Source organism: Chrysochloris asiatica, unplaced genomic scaffold (genome assembly GCF_000296735.1).
Source record: "Chrysochloris asiatica unplaced genomic scaffold, ChrAsi1.0 scaffold00182, whole genome shotgun sequence".
Classification (NCBI taxonomy): Eukaryota; Metazoa; Chordata; class Mammalia; order Afrosoricida; family Chrysochloridae; genus Chrysochloris; species Chrysochloris asiatica.
The window spans coordinates 2,405,637-2,425,504 of record NW_006408700.1 but is presented as its reverse complement, the minus strand read 5'-3'; the positions used below and the strand labels follow the sequence as shown (position 1 = coordinate 2,425,504).

The window sequence follows — 19,868 nt, the reverse complement described above, 5'->3', positions numbered from 1 at the left end:
CTCTTGAACATGGGTTGCAACTTCTTGCATATTATATAATCCAAATATATATATGTTTCTGTTTGCTTAGAATTGTATATAAAAGTAGCAGTTAAAGTAAAATGAATTTACCACTAGAAAAGGGCACACTATTTCTTTTTCAGGCTACTTGTGTTGTGTGGGTGTGAGGCAGAGTTGATCTACTCTGTAGTTGAACTGAAGATTAACCAACTCATCACATTGCTTTCACTTAAGCAATGTTTATGATCTGACCTCTGGTGAGGCTGTAAAGCAGGGGTGGGGAACCTTGTTTCTGCCAACATTTACGACATCATTTGCAGGCCATACAAAATTATCAGCTTAAAAATTAGCCTGCTATATTTGGTCAAACATTTAATTAAGTCAACCCTAATGTGATGGTTGTAGGCGTCCCGGCGTGGTGCTGTGGGTTAGTTAATGTAGTGGACTGCCAAGTTGGTTTGAACTGCAATGTTGGTGGTTCAAGCTCACCAGAAGCTCTTTGGAAACTCTGTACAGGGTTGCTGTAAGTCAGAACCTGCTCGATGGCACTTAACAGCAGTAACAACCACGTGATGGCTATGATGCTGTAGGATAAGTGCTCAATTGTAAGGTCAGTTTGAATCTAGAGATCAGTGATACATACAGGGTCGATATGGCTCGGGAACTGACTCGATGACACTTAATAAGAACAACAACACTGTGAGGGCTGGAACTGCCTTGGTAGGGCGAGACTGAACATTTCCTAGCCCTGTTCTAAAAGAGATCTTACACTGCTTTTCAGGTCACGTACCACTTCTTTAATTGCTGGGGCGTTCTTTTGGTTCTTTTCTCGTAACCCTGGTTTTCTGTGGCTTCGGTGATCTCTCTTTAGACTTCGGAATATCTCTGTAATGTCCTTGGTAAGGAACTGAATGCCTTTGAGAGATTTCTCTTGCTGCTCCTGTCTGTCTTCCAGCCTTCTATGCACTGCTGGCTGGCAATATGTAGGCAGGCCTGGAGTGCTTCAGAGGGATTTATTTCAACTCTCTTGATGCACCCCCAGACTTTGATATGCCACCTTATGCATGCAGTGAAGGCTGGTGGAAAAGTGCTGGCAAGTGGGTAGGTGCAGACTTGCACTATGACTGGATTTCTTTGGATTCTCGTCCAGCATGAGAAGAGTTTGTTAGAAGTTTGGCAGATTTCACCTTACCCTATGAATTTTGAATTCCTCCCCTCACTGCTCTGGTAGAGTTAAAAGTATCCCTTAGTCCTTTATTTCTTGGAAAGCTACTGTCATTTTTTAGAATTCACTAAATTAGGTTCCTCATATCTTCAGCTCTCAACTGTATTTTAATAAGATTGTTATAGGAGTTCATTGGGAGTGAAAAGAGTTAAGATGCTCAGCTTCTAATTGAAGTGCCTTGGGTAGAAAGACCTGGTGATTTCCTTTTGAAAACTTGTTGTTGTTGTTGTTGTTGTTAATTGTCGTCGAGTCATTTCCAACCCATAGTGACCCTGTATAGGGTTTCCGAGAAGCAGCTGGTGAGCTTGAACCATTGAAAACCATGCAGAGGGCAGTCCTACTCAGAATCACATGAGACTGCAATGAGGTGCAATTAATTTAAGGGCAACTGGTTTCTTATATTATTGTGTAGTTTTTTTTTGGTGTGTTCTCTTTAAAGGTGAGAAGGAGTGATGGTCTTCAGTTGGTTTTAAAATCTTCCAAATTGTCACTTTCCATTCATTCCACTATCTTCCTAGTATTTTTTTTTTTGTGTGTGTGTGTGTGCAGATGCTGGAAAGCTAGCAATAGCCAGCAGGTTCTAGAAGTGATACAGATTTGGTCGGTTAGAGGCACTCCCTGAAATAGGAATGGAGAAATGAGCCTGAGGTTGAATGTCTGTTGTTTTTCTGTTTCTGACTGTTGAGCATGGTTGCTGAAGTTGTGGGTGTTTATAAAGTTATGTGAGCACAGGATCCAGTGACCCATCATTTGCTTTGTGATTGTGGGTAAACAGGTCCTGGAGCATGAGACATTCACTGATCTGGTATTCTTCTGACTCTAGAATGAACAATTCTGGTGATAGTTTCCTGATCACTGTATTGTGCTTCAGACAGCGTAGTTTAGTAGTTAACTGTTGCAGGAGTGACTTCTGATTTTGCGGCTTCTGGATTGTTGCAAAGGTCGCATCTGACAGGCCACTGCTCCAGCGCTGTTCTGAGGAACACTCCTGAAGGCTCTGTTTAGAGCCTGTCCCTTAGTCCTTCCAACAATTTCAAAAAGACCTTGATCCATCCCTTTCTGCTTAAAAGAAGCTGAGTGGATTTCCTTATCTTCAGTGGATTCCTGCAGTGTGATCATCTTTTCATTGGTATTAAGTTTTGTCATTTACAAAGCACTTTTACTGACATTATCTCGTTGACCCCTCTGCAGGTACCATGTGTCTTGAAACTAACATGCCATAGATTGTCACTGCACTTTAAAAAATGTACCATTAAGCAAGCAAAGAAAAAAAAAAAAATTCTACTTAGCCCTGAGAAAATCCTCCCTAATCATGTAAATTTTAATTTGATGCTTACTGAAAATATTCTTTTGGATTTCCCCTCAGTCCCAGATGAGGTTCTTAATTACCACTGTGTGACTTAAGACTTGAAATATCTATTAATGTAAGTGTTAGCACGCAGATAGGTATTGGAATTATATGATATATCAAGGAAATCTACCTTTCTCCAGTCCGTGTTTGCCGGACATATAACTCCTGAGTTCTCTGTAGAGATTTCCAAACTTGGGTCCAGCAAAAAAAGCGACAAAGGGAAGAGTGTGAAAGATCATGAGGCAAAGGAGCACTGGTAGGGTAGTGTATTATGATCTGGGCTTGTAATACCACAAGGTCAGCAGTTCAAATCTACCAGTCACTCAGTGGGCGACAGATTACGCTTTCTGCTCCTGCAAAGATTTTACAGCCTAGAAAACTCTATGCAGGTTCCCTATGAGTAGGAACTAACTTGGGGCCACAACTGCTACCACCCCCATCTTAGCAAATGAATTCCTTAGCTCTATTACTTTTGCCATACCAGGACAGCCTTAAGCAGTAGGTTGGTCCCCAGTAAGGGCCTGGGCATTGAAAGTAACTCTACACTATAAGATGCATCTCAATTTCAGTTGCTAAATTAAATAAATAAATAAATAAAAAGTACATTTGTATCTTAAAACCAAAGTGTAGTAGTATTATTACCCTTGTAGAAACAAGGAAATCTAGACTTCTATAATGTTAATAACTAGTCAAAACTAATAAGGAGAAGTGCTGGGAATTGGGTTCCGACCTTTGAAAACAAAATCCATGCTCTTTAGACCCCTCCATAATGGTCTCTTTATGCAAGATATCCTTCTGAGATAGGAAACTAAATTTTCAAAGGGAAAGATCAATATGATTAACCTGGATCTTTATATAAAGAACAATTTCTATTTATAAATGACATTTTAATTTTATTTCTATTTTTAAGAGGTTTTATTTTGAATTGGATGAACATGTACAGAGAAAATCATTTTCCCATGCAATGATTCATAGATATTTTGTTTCATGTCATTGATTGCAATCCCCACAATTCAATATCATTTATTCCACTTCCTTCTTATGTTTCCTATTGCCATTCCTCCTCCTTCCTAATTCTTCCTGCCTTTTGAATTTTGTCCTTAGGCAAATGCAGCCCTTTTGATCTCAAATGGCTAATTATTCTAAGGAGGGTGTACCTTCCTAGTATCAGTGTTTACCTTGTAGATCCATTTATCATTTGACTGAAAATTGAGCCACAAGAGTGAGTTCAGTTCCAGGTCTGAAGAATGACTAATAGCCATAGTCTCAGGGTTTCACTAGTCTCTATCTGACCAGTAAGTCTGGTCTTTTCAATGATTTTAAGTTTTATTCCACATTTTCCTTGCACTTTTGCCAGGATCTTCTAATGTGATCCCTTTCAGAGCAATTGCTTGTGGTAGCCAGGCACCATCTACTTGTTTTGGTCTCAAGGTAATGGATGCTGAGGTTCATGTGCTCCATTAGTACATTGGACTAATTGTTTCCATTTGTCTTCAGTGTTGTTCATTCTTCTTTGCTCTGGATGGGGCGAGACCAATAGTTGCATGTTAGATGGGTGCTGCAAGCTTTTAAGACCCCAGTTACTACTCACCAAAATAGAATATAGAACTTTGTTTTTATGGCCTATTATTCGATCAGTTGACCTTGGTGGCCTCCTGAGACTATAGTCCTGGACTCTGAATTTCAGTAGAAGAATTGATACTTTTGAGTTATGGTGTTGGAGGAGAATATTGAAAGTGCCGTAGGCTGCCAAAAGAACCAATAGGTCTATGTTGGAAGAAGTGCAGCCAGAGTGCTCCTTGGAGTCCAGGATGGCCAAACTTCGTCTCTCATACTTCAGACACATTGTCAGGAGGGAGCAGTCACTGGAGAAGGACATCATGTTTGGTAGGGCAGAGGGTCAGAGAAAAAGAGGAAGACCCTCAGTGAGATGGATTGGCCAAGTGGCAGCATCGATGGACTCAAGTGTGGCAACAGTAGTGAGGTTGGCCCAGAATCGGGCAGTGTTTCATTCTGTTGTGCATAGGGTTGCTATGAGTTGGTATTGACTCATTGGCACCTAACAACAACAACAACAACAACAACAACCCTTTAATTCTAAGGAGCTCTGCTGGTGTAGTGGATTGCATGTTGGGCTGCTAACAATAAGACCAGCAGTCTGAATCTACCAGCCACTCCCCAGCACAAAGATGAGGCTTTCTGCTCCATTAAGGATTTGCAGCCTTGAAAACCCTGTACAGAGTCACTATGAGTCAGAACCGACTTGACAACCACCCAACCACCAGCACCCTCTAGTTCTAGTATGGTGCTATAGGATAACTGCAAGGTTGGTGGTTCAAACCTTCTTTGGAAATCCCATATGGGGTCAGTAGGAGTTGGAACCTACTCAACCAACGGCTCATAACAACAACAACCTTCCCTTCCGTCCCACTCCTGGTAACTATCATTAACGTTTATTTCCAAGTTATTCTTGTTGCTTTCAAGTGGTTCTGTCTTTTAGTGACTATGTATAAGGTTTCTGAGGCTTTTAAATCTTTGCGTTAGCAAAAATTCTCATCTTTTGCCAGTAGAGTAGCTGGCAGGCTCGAACTGCGGACCTTGTGGTTTGCAGTTCAGTGCCACCAAGCTCCTCTATTTCTATGTGCAAACCTGTTTTTGTTGTTGTTTTTGTTTTGTTACTTTTTATAATTGTGGGCTCATATAATATTTAACCTTTCATGATTGACTTAATTCACTTAGGATAATGTCTTCTAGGCTCATCAATGTTGTCAGTTATTTTAAAGATTCATTGCTATTTTTTAACATTGAGTAGTATTCTACTTTGTGTATGTACCATAGTTTGGTTCTTCCATTTGATGAGCAGAAAAATGAAAAAGGACCCTTATCTGACACCATACACAGAAGGAATTCAAGATGGTTCATAGTTCAAAATATAGAATTTAAAATGATAAAGACCATCAAAAAAAGAAAGGAAGAAAAAAAAAAAAGAACACATTTAGGGGCGTTAACAGATCAGATAGCATAACTACACTACCAAATATAATTAAAAATACTACAAATAGTAGAAGGCAAACTAGATGACTGCACCCTCCTAAAAATTAGACACTTAAAAGATTTTACCAAAAGAGTATAAAAGGAAAACAGTAGACAATGCAAATTTTTGGTAATGACAGAGAACAAATTTCTAAAAGCTACAGAAAACCACAACATCTCAAAAACAAACAAACAAACAAAAAAAAACAGACAAATAAGCTAATTAAAAAGGGACCTCACAGACTGGGAAAAAATTGAGAATGATACATCAAAAAGGGAATAATCTTCAAAATTTATTTAAAACATCAATATCTCAACAACAGAATGACAAATAATCAGTTTTAAATATGGCAGAGGCTATGAACAGATACTTCACCTAAGGATACATTCAGGTGTTCAACAAATATATGAAGAAATGCTCAAGACTGACTTTTAAGCATTGTTGTTGTTATTAAATGCTGTTGAGTCAGTTCTGACTCATAGTGATCCCGTATAGAGTTTTTGAAGAGTGACTGGTGGATTGTGGTTAACAGTTCAGTGCTTATCTTTCAGTGCCACATGAGTCTTGGTGTTGTTATTTGCTGTCAAGTTGGTTCCAACCCATAGCAACCCTAGTTAGAGTTTCCGTGGAGTGGTGAGTGAGTTTGAACTACTATTCTTATAGTCCAAACCAACCTCGCTGCCGAGCTTATCCTAAAATGCAACACCAAGGCTTCCTATTGTTGTTAAATGTCGCTGAGTCAGTTCCAATTCATAGTGACCCTGTATAGGGTTTCTGAGGAGTCGCTGGTGGGTTTGAACCACCAACCTTGTGGTTCAAACTCACCTTGTGGTCCAGTGCCTTATTCTGCAGTGCCACACCAGGACTCCAGGACTTCTTATTAGAGAGATACAAATTAAAACATCAATGAGCTATAATCTGACCCTATCATAAATAGCAAAGTTCAGAAAAATGGAAAACAACAAATCTGGTGAGGGTATGGAGAGACTGGAACCCTCATACACTCTTGTTGGGACTGTAAAATAGTACAACCACAGTACAAAACACTTCCTTAAAAAGTTGGAAATAGAAATACCATATGATCCAGCAATCCCACTACTTGGTACATAGCCTAGAGAAATAGGAGCCATGACTTGAACATGCACACCCGTGTTCATCACAGCACTATTCACAGATGAAATTAACCTAAATGCCCATCAACCGAAAAATGGATCAACAAACTATAGTACATACACACAATGGAATTCTATTTTTAATTTTTAAATCACTTATAAAGGCATTCTCAGCCTACAGGGCTTACCTGAAAACACTCAAATGCATGAGGGTGTGGAAGTCATTTTCTTTGAGCTTTTTCACATCTTTCAAAGCTTACTTCATCCAGTGCTGTGTGCATGTGATGAGGTCATTCCACAACTAAAAAGAGTCTATTTCAGTGAGACTTTAAATTCACAGAAAATGAAACAAAATCCCAGATAATGACAACCCTTTTAGTGTCCTCCAGGAATCAAATGCAGGGCTCAGCGACATGTCACTGGGAATGTGTGAATCAAGAGTGAAGCCAATTTAGTAGGACTTCCTTAAAGTAATGATGAAGCACTGATTTGTCTAATGCGTCCCCCAGCACCAACTAGAGTAGGTCACTTCTAATTACCTTTCCCTTTCTGGGCTATATATAGAAAAATGCTTGAGATATTAACATGCCTTGTAGATGGGTTACTTAATTGCTACAGAACTGATTTTATGAAGAAAAGAAAAACAGATTAGAGTCTGAGATGTAAATGTGAGACTTGACAGACGGCGGCGTGTTGCTCGGATCTATCAATAGAACTGTCAGCCCACAGTTTCTAGGCGGCTATTATGGATCCATGTAATACGAGAGAAACACATTTGACAACTGTAAGAGCAAATGTAATTGCTCTTCCCTCCAAAATAACAAAAAATGGTGTTTTGTGTTTTTTTTTAAATTCTTATCTCCTGTACCATCCTGCATATTATACAAGACTAAAATAATTCTAGGTTGAAATGGCCCCCGTATTTGCTCATGAAATGTGCATGCTTTCCGTTTGCTCTTTTCCCTCCTTGTTGATCCCTCATTTCTCTACCACAGGTGGTGATAGTAGGCTCTGTTTTGGACCCTAAAGCAGAAGGTTTCATATTCTTGCTGTTTCTTGAGTGTAAACCAGAGAATACATAAAACACTTTTTCTGATTCTTGTTTCACTAAAACCTTGCCATTTCAGACTATTATTGTTGTTGTTGAGTCCCATCCAGTCAGTTCTGGCTCATAGCGACCCTCTATAGGGTTTCCAAGGAGTAGCTGGTGGGTTTGAACTGCCAGTCTGTGGCTAGCTGTGCAGCACTGAGCCTATTGTGTCACACCAGAACTCCTCAGACTAAGTAGGGGAGGGGAATAGCTACACAATGAACCCAACTCTCCCAGTGATCGTGGAGATGGCACAGGACTGGGCAATGTGCCATTGTGCTGTGCATGAAGTGACCATGAGTTGAAGCCAACTAAATAACAAGTAGAAACGGAGAGGATAACAAAACTGAGGGTATCAGGTTAAATATTAATTTGCATTTATTTACTTAACATTCATTTATTCAACAAACATCAATCTAATATTTACAAGGTGTCAGATATTACTGTATGTGTCAATCACTGATGGACATGATTGAGACCTTGCTCTTGTATCCTTTCTTTTTTTGATACCCATAGTGACCTTGTATAGGGTTTCCAAGGGGCTGTTGGTGAGCTTGAACTGCGACCTTGCGGTTCAAAGTGACTTTGCAGTCCAGCACATTAACCCACAGCACCGCACCAGGACTCCATAACATAGATTGTTGTTGGTGTTAAGTGCAGTCGAGTCGGTTCCAACCCATAGCGACCCTGAACAGGATTTCCGAGGCTGTAAATCTTTACGGGAGCAGGAAGCCTCATCTTTCTCCCACGGAGCAGCTGGTAGTTTAGAAATGCTGACCTTGAGGTTCACAGCCCAATTCGTAATCACTACGCTACCAGAGCTCCATTAGCTAGATATAAAATAAGATGAATTACTATAAATTATATATTAAAACCAACCTCATTTCACAACTATACTTTTGTCCATACATTTAAATGATTGTATTACAATCATAATTTTGTGTAAAAAGAAAACTATGAAACAATGAGATTGTTTTCATATACTATTTAGAGGAACTGATACGGGGACATGCAAAATGCAAGCATGTTATCTAAGATCAGAAGTGCAATTGAGATGTATAATTGTAACAGTTTTTAAGGTTTCTTTTTCTTCATTTTACTTATGATAGCTGAGTAGAGAGGAGTTGGGGTTTAGGGACAGTAAATGCTGGGTGGGTTGATTTTTAAGTGTCTCTGAGCAGAGAGACAAATGAAGGGGTGAAGTAAATGGACGATTGGGGAAGACAGTTCCAGTTAAGTGTTTAGTAGTCATGAAGGCCCAGACCCAGAAGCAGATGAGGTTTGTCTGAAGAGTTGCGGAAGGCCAGTGGGGAAGTCAGCCGAGAGTGGTTAGGGAGAGCTGCAGTGAAGCTGCAGAGGCCAGGTCCTGCAGATTCTCAGCCTTATCAATTACCATGCCCCTATTTCATACAGCTCCACATCTCACCAGGACTCCTTCAATTGTATATATATAATCGGAGTCCTGATGTGGCCCTGTGGGTTAATGCGCTGGACTGCAAAGTTGGTTTGAACCATGAGGTTGGTGGTTTAAGCTCACCAGCTGCTCCTCAGAAACCCTATACAGGATTGCTGTGGGTCAGAACTGACTCAATGGCACTTAACAACAACAACAACATATATAAAGGTAGCAGGGAGTCCTGGTATGGTGCTATGGGATAAAGCACTGGTCTGCAAGGTTTGTTTGAACCACAAGGTCAGTGGTTCAAACTAACCAGCCACTCCTTGGAAGCCCTATACAGGGTTGCTATGAGTTGGAGCCTACTCGATGGCACTAAACAACAACAAAAACAGTATAAATAGAGCATAAAGTTAAAGTTATGTTAGGATATAATTGCTTCAAATTTTATAAAAAAGTAAGATATGAATGAATACCTTTTTTTCCTATTAATTTCTTTGTGATGTGTTCAGATATATGCTAGTCAATCATTTGTTGTCTTTATACATGTGCACAATCATAACTGCATATTTCAAAAGTATGCGAGATACATTGTTTTGCCCTTTTTTTTTTTTTTCTAACAGAAAAGTTGCACACAATTTCTAAGTAAATGAAGAAAGGGCTATCAAAATAATCTCTGAAGTCATATTCTGAAGGGAGGTTTGGGAAAGGTAGATGATGTTCCATACACTGGCTAGCCAATGATTGTTGTTGTTATTGTGTGTCATTGAGTCAGTTCTAACTCAGAACAACCCTATATAGCGTTTCGAAAAGGGACTGATGGGCTTGAATTGGCAGCCTTGAAATTAGCAGTCCAGTGTTTATCTTACAGCACCACACCAAGTTTCAAACAATGGTTGGTGGTAGTTGTGTGCTGTGGAGTTGGTTCTGACTCAGCGACCTTGTATAGGGTTTCTGAGGCTGTAAATCTTTACAGAAGCAATACTAATTTATATTTTGTCTGTTGTAAAATCTGGTGAGTTTGTACCACCGACCCTACAGTTAAAACTGAATGTGCTGTTGAATGCTTATCCTATAGCACCACTGATATAAAGTAAACTTTAAATGAAAATTATAATGCAGTACATACTTAAACAACTAACACAGACATTTATTATGACTATTAAGATATAACGTGTTATAGTTTTAAAAAGTTAGATATGACTGAATTGGGCTTCAAAAGGTTAATGGGAAAATCCATTATTTTATAATTTCATTTTTCCATGACTTTTTGAGTCCCATCATATAGTCAAATGATTCAAAAGTTAGAGGAAAAATTCTATTATATTTTAACTCCATTTTCCATGAACATTGTGCCTCCCTCTCATATGTACTGTATGTATTGTAGACTACTGTTGACATTGTAGGATTAGCACTGGACTTGTAACTACAAGGCCGTCAGTTCAAATCCACCATCTGCTATAAGGGACAAAGATGAAGTTTCTGTCCCCATTAGGATTTACAGTCTTGGAAACCCATTACAGAATTGCTATGAGTCGGGACTGAGTAGATGCCACCTAATGACGGAGGGGCTGTAACATTCATTGTACACCTGGCAGCACAATTACTTTGTATATAAGGGACAGAAAGAAAAAGCCTTGTGTACAGAAAGCTCTTACCTAATGCCATTCAGTATAATTTGACTAATGCCATTTGTCGTTTGATTTTTTGACTGCTACTTCCATGAGTGTTGATGGTGGGTCCAAGCAAAAAAAAGTCTTTTCCTCTTTGGGAATTAGATAATCTATGGTGCTGTAGGATAATCACTGAATCCATGACAAGGTCAACAGTTCAAACCCACTAGCTGCTCCTTGGAAACCCTATATAAGGTTTGTTATGACTAAAAACCAATTTGATGACACTTAACAACAACAACATACAGCTATAAAGATACTAGTTAGTGACCTCTTGCTTAAGAGTTGCAATCACTTGGTTTAATGTCAGCTAGTGTGCCTAGATGTATCAGATGCTTTTCAAAATATGGACACAGAAGCATCCAGGGTCTTCAGTTGCCAGATTTCCGAGTACTCAGTGGGGTTATCACTTCTTGGAGAGAACATAGAAGAAGTGGGGTTGAACTATGCTTGACAAATTTCTCCTTTAAAGCTCTTAGGATTGAATTATGTCTCTCCATTGAGAGAACAGAACCAAAGCGAAAAAGAGAGGCGCTCCCTCCATCCGAAATGAAGTGTCCAGAGTGTGGAGAAGCATTCTTCTAGCTACCGTTTTCCAGATATGCTTAGGAGGAAATCATTCTGGCTACTGTTTTCCAGATATGCTTAGGCCCTGCTGAAGAGTAATGAAATTATGAGGTCATTCAGCTTTGGTAGCAGGCAAAGAAAGACTAATCTATCAAATGAGTGCCTATTAGCAGGAATGCAGTCACTTCTCCTTGAATTAAGGATTAGCTATTGGAGGCATCACATTTTATTTCACAGAGATTGAATCCTGATGGACCGAGAAGATATTCCAAGTGCTGAGAGTTCTGTCTTGAGTATATCATTCCAGCTTGAATAGCCTTTGAGTAGATCAGCTGCAACAGATGCTTAATCTTTTGTGGGAACTGGTCATTAGATTTTATATTACAACAGAGACAAAATAAAAATCAGTTCAGATGAAGAATACTTATTAGACTTCTATATTTTGGTTATGGGTTGCCTTTTTGCTAAATATAAATTTAAATCATTGCTTAACAGGAAGAAGAAACATTATTTTGATGACTTAAGATATTGACTAAAAGGCTTTTGTTGCAAAAGGGGGAGAGATAAAAACTGGAATAGATTAAAGATTTGTATATAATCCCACTTTTCTTGTATTAATAATAATGTTGGTGGGACTGCTTAGCTTAAGTTGGGAGTATGTTTCTCCTTATATTTGTAGTTCTCATGGCTGTGTTCCATGGCCAGAGACTTTTTCCTGCTTATCTCAGAATTGTCTCCCTAGCCATAAAGGGGACAAAAGAAGGAATGGAAAGCATTTTTTATAAAAAGCACCAGGTTAGGATTTAATCGAGAAGAGAAATGGACATGGAGAGGTGGCCTGGTTTTGAGACAAGCATCTTTCCAATATTACCTTAGTTGAATGCCCATGACTCTTAGAGGCACGGACTTCTTCAATGAAACTTGGAGATGCTGATAGATTTGCCCTGGACCAAATGAGATATCAGAGTGCTGGTGTGGCTCTAAAGGATAAGCACGGAACTGCTAACCACAAGATTTACAATTCAAATCCACCAGGTATTTCTCAGAAACCGTATCAGGGTCTCTATGAATTAGAACCAGCAACAGTTAACAACAATAGGAGAAATGAAGATGCAAATCCACTTAACAACAACAATAGGGGAAATGAAGATACAAATCCAGTTCCATCTGACTCCCTAGTAAGTGCTGACACCAGAGGCCATATAATACTTAGTTTTAAAATATATATATATTTAATAAGAATAACTGCTACTATTAGATAACCCTTGTCAAAATTAAAATAGCACAGTACATGAGAATGTGCTTTAGTCACTCAAAAATACTAAACAATTTGTTTGTGATGGATTGTGATATATATTTCTGAAAGTTCAGCATGATTTTTTTTTTTTAATGAGAAAGGGAGGGATTTTTATTCAGGCTTGATCCCTGGATCCTTCCATAGTTATGGAAATAGATACTTAACGTCAGGGAAATCGTGAGCGGATTTGACCAGCCTCCTCCGTGCCTTTAGCTCAGTCTTTCTAATCAGCCCTTTGCCTAGTGACTCTCTCCCCAAATCTGAGGGCATGGCGAAGGGGTCATTTCTTGGCAGCTTCTGCCTGAGCTGCCAGGAACACTACTCGCTCCTTCTGGAAAGCTGCCAGCTCCTCCACACTGAGATCTTTCATCACTTGGATACCCAGGGAGCGAGCAGAGCCAATGATGGAGTGGACGACAGAGGACAAGTCCACAAGTCCACATCCTGTATGTCATCCTGAGCGCTGACTTGGGCAGTCTCGTACATGTACTTCAGAGTCAACATGCCTGCTATCTCTTTCCCTGTGTTCCCGGCCCCCTTCTCAATCCCAGCTGCTGCCTTCAGAAGTAGGAAACAGTGGGTTGTCCAATCTTGATTTCAAACGTCCTGTTAGGGTTCATAATAATCTTAGTAGGCAGAAGGATGCCATCTTTGATGTCCTTTGTCTTCTCGTTGAACTAGCAGAACTGGTTGATGGAAACACCTCGCTGACCCAGGATGGGGCCTAGTGGAGGCCCAGGCCTGGCCTGACCTGCCGGCACAATAGGCTTCCTGAGGACCCCAGTAGCTCGGTTTAGCTTTGACGTGATGCGAGGATTCTGTCTTCATTTCACCTCAAGGCAGAAACAAAAATGCCCCTGTGGGTGCCGACTTCTTAGGTCCTCAGCATGATTCTTAATGTGAGGAAAATGCTTTGATACACCCATGCACAATGTGAGACAATTCACTAGAGCCATCTTCTTCATGCACAAGAAAAATACTAATTAAGATATAAATTACTTGAAACTACCCCTAAAAGTAGGTTGTGCATCTGAAACTAGAATCTTCTAGATGAAAATCTCTGCCCCAACCCTAATATTGCGAATTGACCTTTGAAAAGCACTGTGTGCATGGGTGTGGCTTCCATGGTTGGGACACGTAGCAGGAACATAAAAATATTAATATGATTAAAGTTTAGCAAGAAAAGAGAAGTGTTAGTGGGTGGTGTTAATCTAAGATTTTTTTTCTAGGTACCGGCAGGGAAATCCTTGTGCCTACTACTCATCTAAAAAGAGAGCAGAGTAAGTGGAGAAAAGCATATGCATACTTTTAGCCTTCAAAAATGTGTCCTTTCATTCATACATAGTAATCAGACACCACTGACTATTTCTAGCTCACAAATCATTTGCAAATTGCCTGGCTACCGCTCACCTTGCTTCGTCCTTGCCTACACATTTGTCAGCCATCAGTACCACCTACAAGAGCTACCAGTAAGAATAGCACAGTTACTAACAAATCCCTTCTAAGAGAAAATCAATGTGTGCAGTCAGATGACACACACCAATCCTTTCTCCTTCTCCCCCATGGCTGGAGCCCATTTGGCACCAAGTGAAACACTGTCCAGATGGTGCCCTCTTCTCTGCTCCTGCATGTTCTCTGCCGAGTCACCGAGTGCCAGGTTTCCAGTGAGAATCTTCTGGGGGATAGATAGTTCCCTGGGTTATGCTGCCTCACTTGTTGTCTACAGCTGGGGTTAAAAGGAAAACAAGACTAGGTCCAGAGAAGTGGGAGAAGGCAGGTAGGGCTTGTATGAAAAAAAAAGAAAGAAAGAAAGAAACGACTGAAGATGTGAAATGTACTCAGTTCTCAATGATCTCTGTACTCTTTCAACTCTGTACTTCAGTGTTTTCATCTCCTCTGGTAGCGTAGTGGTTACGAATCGGGCTGCGAACCTCAAGGACAGCAGTTCGAAACTACCAGCGGCTCCGCGGGAGAAAGATGAGGCGTTCCGCTCCCGTAAAGATTTACAGCCTCGGAAACCCTGTTCAGGGTCGCTATGGGTCGGAACCGACTTGACGGCACTTAACAACAACAACAACAACAAGACAAAGACATTGAACTAGATGGTATCCATTGCTTCTTATCTCTAATAATCTACAATGTTTTGGCTGAATAAAGTGATCTTTAATCATGAGGATGCATATGAGTGAGAGCTATTGTGTTGAAATAGTCTACATTAGACTGATGACTATATTATGACCAATCAACAATTTGGGGGAGGAATACTTAAGTTTCACATAAATGTGGGTGGTAGCTTCTTTATAGCAAAACTAGGTCTCCCTAATGGAACATTTATTTCAGTGAAATCCTAATTTCAGGTTCTTGTGTTTTTCTATGTTGAGAGGGAGTTTCTAGGCAAGTAGATCTTGTGATGTAGGAAATTGGTATAGTGTTGTTGACATAGGAAAGTGTTAGTGACACATAAAAGGTAAGTTATGCATCAGGACATAGTGTGAAATAACATGACTCTGTGATGCTTTAAATCAGCACTGAACTGTGAACCACAAGGTTGGCAGTTCAAACCTACCATCTGCTCCTCAGAACCCCTATACAGGGTCACTATAAATCAGAACAACAAATAATCAGAAAGCCGTCTGATCAATGGCCTACACCAGCAGACAGCAAGGTAATATTTCTGGAAGAATTCTAAATGATTGCATTATGCCTTCCAAACATTATTGCCCAAGTGAAAGAAAGAGGTCTGACCTCATCTTGCTTTCCTATTCTGGCCATTAGAGCAGACTACGAGAGTGCTTGATTGCTGAGGGCTCTGCTTAGCTTCTGGATCTGTCCTAGAGTCCAAGAGTCCACAAAGGGAGCCTGCAGCATCAATCATAGGACTGTAGACTCTATTTGGACTCTGGTTAAACTCCGGACTCTGTGTGGCTGTTACTGTTTCTCTGGAGACCCTATTATCGTCTTTGTACACAAATAGAAATGAAGATCATTATTACAGATAATGCAATATTGCTGCTTTGATATTTTCCATCAGAACATCTGAACATGGGTCATTCCTTTATCAATATGTTATTAGTTATTGATTTGAGTATAGTGGCAATAGCACTGAATATCTTGTCATAATATATTCCCACATTTGTTTCTGATTTAATATTTCAACAGGAGGTTTGGGGTAAATATGGTTAAATAACATTTCATTGGAAAGGCTCGCTTCCTTTCCCCTGAATATGCTGGTTCTGCCAATGATTACGTACTAAAACGGGTCGTGGTATTTTCTTCTGACAGACTTATTTTTTCTTGTAGCACATACCCTGGTGTGCACAAGAATCACACATTTTACAAGAATCATATAAGCATCAGAATGTTATAGTTTCTCAGGAGAAGTATGTTTAGAAATGAAGGTGGTATAAACAGTATAAGCTTTAGAGTTAGTCACATCTTGTTATTTTGCTATTTACTATGTGACCTATGTGGGCAAGTTCATTGGGAAGTCATGTGCTGAATATTTTTTGAGTGTCTACTGGGTCCTATGTTATGAATTGATCATGCATTTGTAAATATGGTAGAACTAAACACTTGTCCATATAAATTCTTAGAAGAGTAAATGGAACTTGGAAAAAATTTGGTAAATACTCACAGATTCTAGAATGATCTAGTTGATTTGAGGAGAAAAAGTACAGGGTTCTTGTTTTGTTTTTGCTCCTTTGGATTGGAAGTCAGTTACATATCGGATGGGATTCTGAATTAGCAAACATTAGGCAGTTTCTCTAGGCAGAGTCTCTGAGGTTTCCAAGTACGTTCATGTATGTGTGTATATGAAGAGGTGAGTTTTGATGAGGAGCCAAAGGGTTGGTCCAAGAAAACATAGGCAATATGGTTTCAGGTAAACAGAGACGGTGTACTGACAGGTGGGGATTAATCATTGCAGATTATATCAATGAGAAATGGCATCCTGATAGTCTCAGAAATTCTTCCAGGTTAGAGGTGAGCTACTGGGGTGTCCTCTGATAGGGATTCTGCCTGAACTTACCCACTCTACTTTGTGCAGCCTCTTCAATCCTGGGCTTATCAAAGATTGGCAAGGAGTCCAGTGTTTTAACCAACCAGCAGGTGATGTAGATTTCTCTCTCTCTCAGCAAGTAGATGCATATGGTCAAATATGCAAACTTACACACATGCGTAGACATACGTACAAATGTGCATATGCACACAGATCTTTACAATTTAAGATGAGGATTTGAAGGAATAATAACATTGAGGGGTAAATATTAAAATCCATGTTGTTTTAAAGGAGAAAACCTGATTTAGCAATATCCTCTTATTGTTTAGAATCACAGATAACATTTTTTAGTTCTGTATTGATTTTTAAATTAATTTGTTATCAGAACAATCTAAAGTCATCTTAAAAATAATCCTCCAGAATCTGTAATTATGCCTCAAATACAACCATGTATTTAGAATTCCGTCAATCATTTGAAGGTTTCCCAACGTTCAAATGAATTCTGGTGGATTCAGAATTCTGCAGAAAGAGGAATGAACTAAGAATCAGAAGGTTGGGTCATAGTCCATGGTCTACCCCAAGCCAGACTTTTGGGGAAGACACCAATTGCTTCCCTAAAAGCAGGCTGTAGATTTCCGGTTTACATAATCCTTCTAAAACTTAGTATTTTATTTGTGAAATTAAGTTATTGAAGTTGTTATTGTTAAGTGCCATTGAGTCGGTTCCGACCCACATCGACACTGTATAGGGCTTCCAAGGTATTGAAGTAGAGGACTTCAAATGTCCTTTCCAGTCAATCCTTAGAAATGGCCAGCAGAGCAGGCCACATAACTGGGTTCAGTGCTTTATGTCTATTATTCCTTTAAATCTTCAGAGTGGCCCTTGGCCATCATAGTATCATAATTTTAGAGATGAAGACACAGAAGACCAGAGAAGTTAAGAAACTTTGCCTGAGACCCCTCAGGTATTAAGTGTGTCCATATGCAATCTGAGCTCTTCACCATGATGTCATCCTAGTCAATAAACTAAAATAACCTCTGTGTGCTTGGGCTTGGCTCTACAAGAGGGTAAGATGATACATAAGGTAGTCTTTCCCATCTCTGTGAGTCAAGTCAGCCTTCAAAAACAGCCAACAAAAAATTCAAAACACCATGCCTGAAACAGTCAGGTTCTTAACTGTGAATGCTGTCTAAACATAGTAATTTGGTAAAGGAGGAGTTATATCTAGGCTTGAAGACCAAGGTGGTGATGAAACTGCAATGTTTACAATGATGGATAAGACTTCAATAAACAATTAGGATGCTACAAAAGAATGACCGATACGATGGAAGTTACATCTGGTAGAGGAGGTGGTAAGACTTTTGATGAGTTGCGGAGGTCTGTGTTACAGGAATGAAATTGGAAAGATAAAGGGCTTGTCTATGTGCAAGAGGTCTTGAATCCTCTGCTGAGAAGCTGAGAAGTCCTGTCAAGTATTCAAGCATGGGTGTCACTTGAGCAAGTATGTTTGCATGCATTGGGTCAGAAAATGTATGCAGGGAGACAGGAAGCAGTGGTAGGTTTATGAATGATGGTTATGTGCTGTAGAGTTGGTCCAACTCATAGCATCCCTGTGTAGAGTTTCCGATGCTGTAAATTAAAGGAGCAGCAAGCCTCAATTTTCTTCTTTGAAACCGCTGGTGGTTGTGAACTGCTGACTGTGAGATTAGCAGCCTGACTTGTAACCACTATGCTACCAGAGCTTCTGCTAATCCAGGTTTATTGTTTAGCAGGAAAAGAAAATGAATTTGCTCTGAGAGATGTTTGAAGGACAACAATAGGGGACAATTTAGTTATGTTGTTGTTGTTGTTAGGTGCCATCGAGTCGGAACTGACTCATAGTGACTCCATGCACAGCACAATGAAACAATGTCCGATCCTGGGCCAACCTCACTACCGCTGCCACACTTGAGTCCATCAATGCTGCCACCTGGACAATCCATCTCATTGGGAGTCTTCCTCTTTTACTCTGACCCTCCATCTTACCAAGCATGATATCCTTCTTCAACGACTGTTCCCTCATGACAATATGTCCAAAGTATGAGAGATGAAGTTTGGCTATCTTGGCCTCTAAGGAGCACTCTGGCTGCACTTCTTCCAAAATGGATCTATTGGTTTTTTTGGCAGCCCATGGCACTTTTAGTATTCTCCTCCAACACTATAACTCAAAGGCATCAATTCTTCTACGATCTTCCTTATTCACTGTACAGCTTTCGCATCCATATGAGGTTATCAAAAATACCATGGCTTGGGTCAGGTGCACCTCAGTCCTCAAGCTGACATCTTTGCTCTTCAACACTTGAAAAAGGGCTTGTGCAGCAGATTTGCCTAATGCAATACGTCAATTGATTTCTTGACTGATACTTCTGTGAGTGTTGATAGTTGATCCAAGTAGAATGAAGTCCTTGACAACGTCAATCTTTTCTCCGTTAATAAGAATGTTGTTTATTAGTCCAGTGGTGAGGATTTTTGTTTTCTTGACATTGTGATGTAATCCATACCGAAGGCTGTGCTCTTTGATCTTCATCATTAAATGTATTAAGTGCTCTTCACTTTCAGCAAGCAAGGTTGTATCATCTGCATAGCACAGGTTGTTAATGATTCTTCCTCCAATCCTGATGCAATGTTTTTCTTCATAGAACCCAGCTTCTTGGATTATTTGCTCAGCATACAGGTTGAATAAGTATGGTGGAAGAGTACAACCTTGCCGCACACATTTCTTAATTTTAAAACATTCAGTTCAGTGTTTCCATGCTCTGTTCGAACAACTGCTTTTTGGTCCAGGTACAGATTCCTCATGAGTACAATTAAGTGTTCCAGAATACTCATACTTCGCAATGTTGTCCATAGCTTATCATGATCCACACAATTGAAAGCCTTTTGCGTAGTCACTAAAGCACAGGTAAACATCTTTCTGATATTCTCTGCTTTCAGCCAAGATCCATCGGACATCAGCAATGATATCTCTCGTTCCATGGCCTCTTCTGAATCCAGCTTGAACCTCTGGAAATTCTCTGTCAATGTATGATTGTAGCCGTTTCTGTATTACCTTTAGCAAAACTTTGCTCGCTTGAGATATCAAAGAGA

General features: G+C 39.8%; 1 pseudogene; it reads right to left on the bottom strand.

Moving 5' to 3' along the window:
- Positions 1-13,025: 13,025 nt before the first annotated feature.
- Positions 13,026-14,190, bottom strand: LOC102815888 (annotated as a pseudogene).
- Positions 14,191-19,868: the final 5,678 nt, after the last annotated feature.